Source organism: Orbicella faveolata, unplaced genomic scaffold (assembly GCF_042242905.1).
Source record: "Orbicella faveolata isolate gen_17 unplaced genomic scaffold, um_ofav_v1 contig_3, whole genome shotgun sequence".
NCBI classification, from domain to species: domain Eukaryota; kingdom Metazoa; phylum Cnidaria; class Anthozoa; order Scleractinia; family Merulinidae; genus Orbicella; species Orbicella faveolata.
Window position 1 is genome coordinate 3711654 of NW_028301558.1, and position 8293 is coordinate 3719946.

An 8293-nucleotide genomic window follows, 5' to 3' on the forward strand; every position below is an offset into this window, starting at 1 on the left:
TCTTCAGGGACTTTCGCGGCGTCCGCTAATTTTTTGATGGTAGCGATGCCTTTCCAGTAGCCTTTGGGGTTGTAGTAGACTTTGGCGAGCTTGGTGTCCATTATTTTACATCCGCGAAAGTTTAAAGAAAACGAAAGGCGGCATAGGCGACCGCGAGTGCGTTGCCGCCCACAAAAATCAGCTCGTCTTGTTTCTGCAGCTCACTGGGTTGATAAGAGTCAGCGAATTGAGGTTCTTTGGGAGGCGTGACTTGCTTGTCTGGGTGGGCCTGGTTATAGAGTTTGAACGCCTAATCGGTGTTCGTGAAGTTTTGATTCGCTTGTTCTTTGATTTCTCTGTTGGTTTGAATCCAATCAAGAAGCTTCGTGCGGTCTCGCGTGTATTTGGCCATAGCGGCCTGATAAGCTTCAAGAGCTTTGTCTTGCTGTTTTTTTTCATCCAACGCTGCATTTCCGTTGTTTGCCGGACAAGTATTTAGCGAGATAGTTGCCGCCAGTGAAAGCAGCGGCGTTAAGAATAGCATCTTCGACCATCATCACAATGATAGCCATCGTTAAAAACATGCATATCTTTTCTCTAAACAGAGGTCGGAAGGATCTTTTTGTCTTCCATGTACTGTTTTAACGCGATGTTGCCTGCCAGGACAGCTTTGAATTTTGCATAGTTCATGGCGCTGCCGCTAGGGTCAACGGTGAAGGTCTCTTTCACCACCTTTTTCGCAATCCAGCTGATGCCGGCGGCTAAGCCGGTAAGAGCGGCCGCATCCATCATCGTTTTCACTAGTTTGTTTTCAGACATATCTGTTTAAGTTGCAGAGGAAAGTTTAATTGATTTTTCAATCCATAGCGCTGAGGCCTTTTCTTTGAATTGGCTGCTTTAGCTGCGGCCTCGCCCGACTCTGCGAGTCAGCAGCCGGAGGTCTCCCAACACTTTCTTGTACCGGAGAAGAGGTCGCAGTCGGTGGACTGGTGCTGCTTTCACTTGTGGAAGCGCTGAAAACTGTTTTTGTCTATTCACGTTTGTAGTAGAGCCCGATAATTGAAACGAAAATGCTGATGACACTCAGCCATTGTGCGGTGGTGAGAACGTTTCTTGTGGTGTTCGTGTCTTCGCTCTCGGGCACGGCCGTTTTTGTGTCATTTGTTTCCTTGTTATTTGCTATTATGACCGCTGCTTCAGATGCGGCTTTTTTCTGCGCCTCTCGAGCCAGTCTTGTTCTCTCAGCGACAGCCTTGCGAGCAGCCACTCGGTTTGGGTTTTTTGCCCGTATCGTGGATGGAATTTTTGCAGTGACCTGCGTTTGCCGACTCGCAGAGTCGGGCGAGGCCGCAGACAATTGACTCGAAGAGTCAGCCGCAGGTTGCGTGTCTGTGGAATCCGACAATGCGTATATTTACTAAACAAAATATTTTATTGAGAAATTAGTCAGCAATGCTGACCAATTGCTCAGCAGTTGCTGAGGAGTGCTCAGCAACACTGAAATCGATATGTTTCGTTGTGATCAGTGCCGTGAGCAGCCGCCCACATCTCAACGCAAGACTTCCGACAAGGGTGGACGACTCTTTGGTGATGACCTAATCTTTTTTGAGATCATCCTGCAGAGCTTCAACGTCTTTAATCTGCACAAACGTCCCAACCGCCCTGGTGTACAACGAGAGAAAGATATCAGCAAAGGTGTCAGTGGTCTTGGCGCCCACATAAGTCTCGTACGTTTCGTAGTAATTTCAACATCTTTAGCCTCCAAACACTTAACGTGCTCTTGTGTCAGCTGCACGCCAATGGCCTCTTTTGCTTTGCCTGTAGAAACCAGAATTGCAAGCTCTTCACGGAAGGCTGGAATGTCAGGCCCTGGCAGACTCAAAGAGTCGGTCAGCGAATTACTCTTCGAGTCAGGTTCAGCTTCCAGAAGGCTCATGACTTCAGCCATCACCAGATCATTTCCTTCAGCCATCGTATATATTGTAATTTTATTCTTTCAATTCAATTGCGAAAGGGTGGTGAAGAGAGAACATCAGGTGGGAGAACTTGCGCACTTTCAGCCTTGCAATCAGCTGCTTGAGGGCATCTTGGGAAAGCTCGCCGGCGTGCTCTTCGTGGTCTTGACCGACGGCGTGTAAAACAGCACGAGCGCCGCCACATTCTCTCGGAGAGGCTTCGCGATGTTTGAGAGCTGCTGGGTCAGCACCCACACGCTGATGCCGGCGTGGCGAGCGGAAAATCCGATCTTTACCAGCTCCCCGGTCCGCTCTTTGCGTCTTTCGAGACCGCACAGTCATCAGAGAGGAAGCAGAAAGGGCTACAGAGCTGGTTCACGAGGAATTGCGTCTTACTCGAGTTGGTCGGCCCCACGATGAGCGCGTTGAACGAAATATTGCCGGGGTCCATATTCAATACTGCACAGATTCTAGTTGTCTGTCCATGATGTTAAACTGGGACTCAGAGATCACGAACACATGGTAGTTCACGTTGCCCGAGCCTGTGGTGGTACGTTCGATTTCCAGCTGGACGCCGTCCGCGGTGTTCACAAGGCGCGTGCCGCTGCCGTGCATTTTCCGATCTGCCATAGAACGCAGATCAATGAGCAACCCAAACTTATTGTCGGTGTAAAACTTTTGCAGGGTCATGTGTTCGGTTTTATTTTGGTCTTGCACAAAGAAGCCGCTGGCTTCTGCCCAAATGTCTTTGCTTTCGAGGCCGTCGTTGTACAGCATGTTGGGCGAGCCGTTGATGGTGATGCTGACTTTTTTATGTCAGGGAAGACGTATTTTTCAGAGTCCCTTGTGCCCGCGTTATACGGCTCTACCAACAGAAGGAGTATGCCTTTCATTGACCTTCTCGGGGGATTGACTTTGATATTCAGCCGCGTGACTGTGTTTTTTATGAAGGTCTCCACTTTGTACCGCATCACGTGGTCATAAGCGACCTTTTTGCCGCTCGAGTACGCGCTGCGCGCCTCGTCTGCGAGCGTCTCGCTGCGGATCATTTCATACTCGAGCTGGATGTTGGTCAGCTTGTACGCCAGCTTGGTGGTGACCCTCTGAACAACTGTGAAGCCGGCGCCAGGGTGACTTCAAATACGAGATCATTGCAAAGGGCCTAGGGGTAGAAAACGCCGTTGTCTGTCAGCAGCTGATGGTCAAGCCTTATGCGGTACTTGGTTCCGTAGATCTCGTTCAGTTTGTCTCCAGCGTCGACTCCCGAGGTTTCCCTGTCCCCTGCTTTTGAGCGTATCTTGCATAAGTCCTCGCTCTGTATCCCCTCAGGCACCATGTTGTCGCGCTTTTCAACTGGAAGGAAAAGGTCTTTGAAAGTTTTGTAGATGTCGTACCCCATGGTGTCTTGTAAGATGGTGCCTGAAAACCTCACGACCAGCTTGTCCACCACCGCCCGCGTGGCGTTCTGAACGAGGAAGTTGTTGGCGTGCCCGCCAATCAGGTCGATGTCAAAGCGCAGCGCCAGCGAGCCAGGCACTAAATGCATTACCTCGTTTTCATGCAGCTTGGGCACTGAAACACACAGGGTCTCACGGGGGATGGCTTCGGTGCGTTCGAAGGTGACGCGTGTGACATCGTGGGGCCCGCAAGGTCTTTTGCGTGTGCGTTGGGCGCAGGGTCTCTGGCACGGACATTTCTTCTTCGAAGAAGGTATAACAAACCGGGTTTATTTTCCAATATTGCAATGGCAGAAGGCGGCGATTTTGGTAACGAGGATCCTGTCTTTGACCATCGGCTTGACCAGGATGATGACGAAACAGAAGTCAATAATAAAACGCAGCCCTATGCCCCTGGCGCGACGTCCACCCCCTACCAGCCTGGCCAATTGCAAAGTGGCGAAGAAACGGAAATGCAAACGAGGCAACACCAAAAGACCGGGCTGCCTGACACTTCTTATAAAGAAACCCCCTTGTTGGGCGACTGGTTAGTTCCAGAAGAAAAACTATCAAGGCTTCAAAAGGCCAGAGATTTCATCAAAAAACGGTTCTATAGGGTAGACTTCGGAAAATTAGTCCCAATTAGTTTCAGCAAAAAAGATAATGATACTGAGATTGGTGTTTTGGACCCAAAGGGCGATGAGACCAAAATTTTCAAGAGGGACGGTTCAGGGTTTCTAAAAAGTTTCACAGACAAATATTCAACAGCTCTGGGGGAAAGGTCTGAAGAAATCATTGCTGAAGATCGCGCAACCATCCGGGAAGCACGCCAAAGCTCGATAGAATCTGAAAAACAATTAAAAGCAGACGAAGACCTCGCTGCAGAAAAGGGCGAAAAAGAACAAGAGAGGCAAGAGCTTAGACAAAAAATTAGAGCGAGCTCAAGCACAGCGTGATGATATTCATGAAGAACATGGCACCACTATTGAAATGCAATCAGAAATTAATAAGTTGGATCGGTTTTAAAAAATTATCAAAACGATGATGACAAGGTAAAAAAAGAAGTGGCCGCGCTTGAAGAAAAAGTAAAAGCAAAGAAAAAACCCAAGCAAAGGTTGCCAGAGAAAGAGCAAGAATCGCTGCAAAAGAAAGAGAAACAAATGTCTTGTAGCAAAGGCTGAACAGCACAAAACCTTTGAATGATTTGAAAGAGCGAGAAAGCGAGCTGCAGCGTGAAAAAACAGCAACATGATATCATCCAAGCTGAAGGCTCCTCGCCGGTCGACAAAGAAGCGGCAGAAGAAAGAGTGGCAGAAATAAACGAGGAGCTCGCGCGTTTGCAAACTCAAGTTGAGGAAAGAGAAAGGGCGCTGCCTCTCTCGGAAAGAATCAAAGAGATCTTCAAAAATATGGTGTGAGAGTGACGGCTGTTCTTCTCGCCGCGGGAGTCGCAATCGGGGCTGTCGTCAGTTTGGTTACTAAAGCTTTGAAAGCCACTGGCAAAGCTTTGGGAAATTAAGGTCTTCAAGATATAGGCGCTCAGCTTGGTTCCATGCTGCCCAAGCTGATTGGCTCGATTGTGAACTTCCTTTTCAAAACAGCGGGGAAAGTGGTCAGCTATCTCGCCGAGCACACCTGGCTGCTGATTCTTGCCACGGTGGTCTTTATTCGAAAAATATATCAAAAAGTGACGGGCCTCTAATTAAAAAAGCTGCTCCTACACTAAACATGGCAGAAGATGGTGATTATGACCCCTGAGACGATGATACTTATTATCCACCCAAGAAGGACGATGGCGATGGCGATTACGATGAAACCATGTGGTACAAAACCCCCGTCTGGCCCGATGATGATGAGGACGATGAGGATGAGGACGATGACGTGCCAACAGCGGGGCAACATGAGACGGCCGAGCTGGCTGCTTATGTCCAACCGCCCGCCTGGCTGCCCACCCGGGACAGTACTGTTGATACCCTATTCGATCATATTCATGTTTTGAATGCCTCGATACACCCGGCAACGAAAATGGAAATAATCCAGCGTTACTTCAAAAAGCTTTTAAAATTTTTTTGTCCCTGGATTCACGGCATTGTTCACCCACAGTTTCATTCCAGCAACCGCCTGTTTCAGCTTATTGTTGTAACCAACCGTGCTTTCTGTGTTGATGTTCATTTTAGCGGGCATTAGCCACGCGCTAGGGCACACCGCCATGGTTGAGTCTGATCTTCGCTTGATCCACCGCCAGCTGGTATCTTTGCCCGCTCTGTGCCTGGTGTGGCTGTCTGATCGCGTCTTCCATCAAAACCAGAAACTCGCTCTGGGCTTCTTTCGCTCAACCTCCTTCTCCAAGAATACTGCTGCGCACGATGACTTGCGCAGCCAAGACGCGGTAAACAAAGGCTTCGATTGACTGATTGATGCGCGAAAGGCCCGCCTGCGTCAAACCGGCGGCTGTGTTTGGGGCGAACCAGTCATACTGGGTGGAAGCAATATTGTCTGGCTCGATGTAGCCGATGTGTTTGGGGCCGAAAGTATGGTACTCGGGAAAATGAGCCCATTCTACCTTCCCTTCCTTGTCTATGTCATACATGTAAAGGTACACGACCCCCAGGCTGTGGTTCATTCCACGTTTAAAACGGAAGTCACTTGAGGGGTCTATTCCGAACTCATCGCAGATTCTGTCGTATGGGGCCTTGTCATAAGGATTATCGAATTGGTTGAATGTCGGGTCGCCGGACAGAGCGTTTTTGCTGTGAATGCCGCCTATCTGATACAGAATTCGCCTGACCGTGAAATACACGTGGAATTGGTAAAAGGCTCTTATTTGGGGCGGCAGAGACTTTCCGCCGTCAAAGATTTCGCGAGATATTCCACAAGCTTGTGTCGCGCAGAAAACAGCGAAGTTGAGTTGCTGAGGCCAATATTTCATTTTAGCGCCGCCCAGCCAATTTTTCGATTCTGTCTCATCAGTGTGTTTGAGCTAGGCTTTTTGGAAAATGTCGCGGAATTTTGTCACGAAGTAGCTGTCGGGCGTCACGTAGATGTTTATCTGGCCACTGAAGATTTTCTTAAGGCTTCGGCCGCTTTTGCAAAATCTACGGCTGGAATTGACAGCGCTTTTTTGGTTTTAATTAGCGGCAATTGATAGGGAAAGCCCGCCACGTCTGTCAGCCCAAGAGCGGCTTTCATTTTCTGACTCCAAAAGCGCCTGTCTGAACCAAACACGCTTTGAAGGGAACCTTTTCCTGCCTTGAAGAACATTTCTGCTGACACATTCCGCTTTTCATCAACATTGATTTGTGCAACGAATTAGGCTTTATCAGCATTCGGGAACTGTTTTGTGAATGCTGCCCACGCGCTTTGTTGGGCCGCGGCTTCTTTGGCTTTCGTATCTGGCGTTTGCGCCTATCTGTCAAAGTCCTTGAACGGATCCATTTTGAATATGTTATATTTGTACAATATAAAATGGTTGAGTTGTGCTTACGATTGTCGCGCAAAACAACGGGGAAACTGCGCACTTTGAGGAGCCGCTACCGAAGGTTAATTTCGTCAGACTCCTCTCTTGCAGTTTGTACAATAGCTGGCATACTCTTGAAAAAGAAGGGAGCGCGGCCTTGGGTAAACCCGATAACACTCAAGGTTTATCAGTTGATAGACTCCCACCAGGGCATTACACTTTAGAGAGCTTGGCAAAAGAAATAGACAACCTGTTCAAAAAATATAAATATACCAAACTAGAAACAGAAACAAATCACCCGGTTGGCCAGCTTGTAATCAAAAATTTTGGAGGAAAACAAATTACCCTTGACCGTGATTTAACCCAGTTGCTTGGTATTGGGCGAAATTTTAAAAAATGTAACATACATAAAACGGCTTACACCTCCAACGACATATTTTATTCATTGCGATCTGCTTGACAAAACCAAAAACTTTTTAAACGGGAAGAGATCAGATGTTTGGGCTAGATCAGGAGCCATAATCGGGGACGGAGACCGTAAGTCTTGGGATCCGAGTGCACCTATGATATGGGAAAATTTTTCTGTTTTTAGAACAAATTGCGCCATCCTGACGTCATATATCCGCGCGGATCCACACACATGTCGGGAGCTCTCGCGTGGATGTTGTCACGTTGCGTGATCAAATGGTGAGAGTTGCGAGATTCTCTTGCAGATTTTTCACAACGATGGCAGGGAATAAGGCAGGGAATAAGAACCAGGGCTCCTATATGCAGTTTTATGCTCTGAGCTAATGGAAAAGGTGAGTTTTTCAAGGTCGAAAACATGACTTCGATTTCGCGCTGTGAATGGATGCTCGCGCTAGTTGTACGCGTAAGCTTTCGCGCTTGTCTTATAAAGAAAAGTTATGTAAGAAAACGCTTTACTCTGGTATCGAGTTAATTTATGAGTTTCCCAAACAATGCGTAATCATAACCAAACCCTGTTTTGATAGTTTCTTATTGTTTCTGTTTGTTTGGCGAGTTTGCAAAAGTTTTTGAAAGGGAAGTCTGACGCGTACAAGTAGCTCATTTGCATAGCGCAGCGCGTGCACTTTCAAGTCCGAGCCGGTGTTTTCAACTGTCAACAAATCTTGACAAAGATTTCTTTCGTTTTCTTTTGTGCCGAGATGCTGCAACAATTTTCACCAACGCCAAAAGGCTACTAACATCATGAGTGTTGCTTTAACATAGTGAAAGTTTACACTGGGAAAATAAAATAGGCAAGGAGTTTTGATGACTCAACCAACAAAATCGAAATCTTTATTAGAGTACCGTGACTATTCGAGTTGATTAAAGAAAGCTGAAAGAAAGCCGACCAATTTGACTAACAATAGACGGATCGAAACCCGCCAATGACTGATGACAAACTTTACACGAGTCTTTCAGCCAATACCACCATGACTAAACTGACCACTCATGTTCAACGA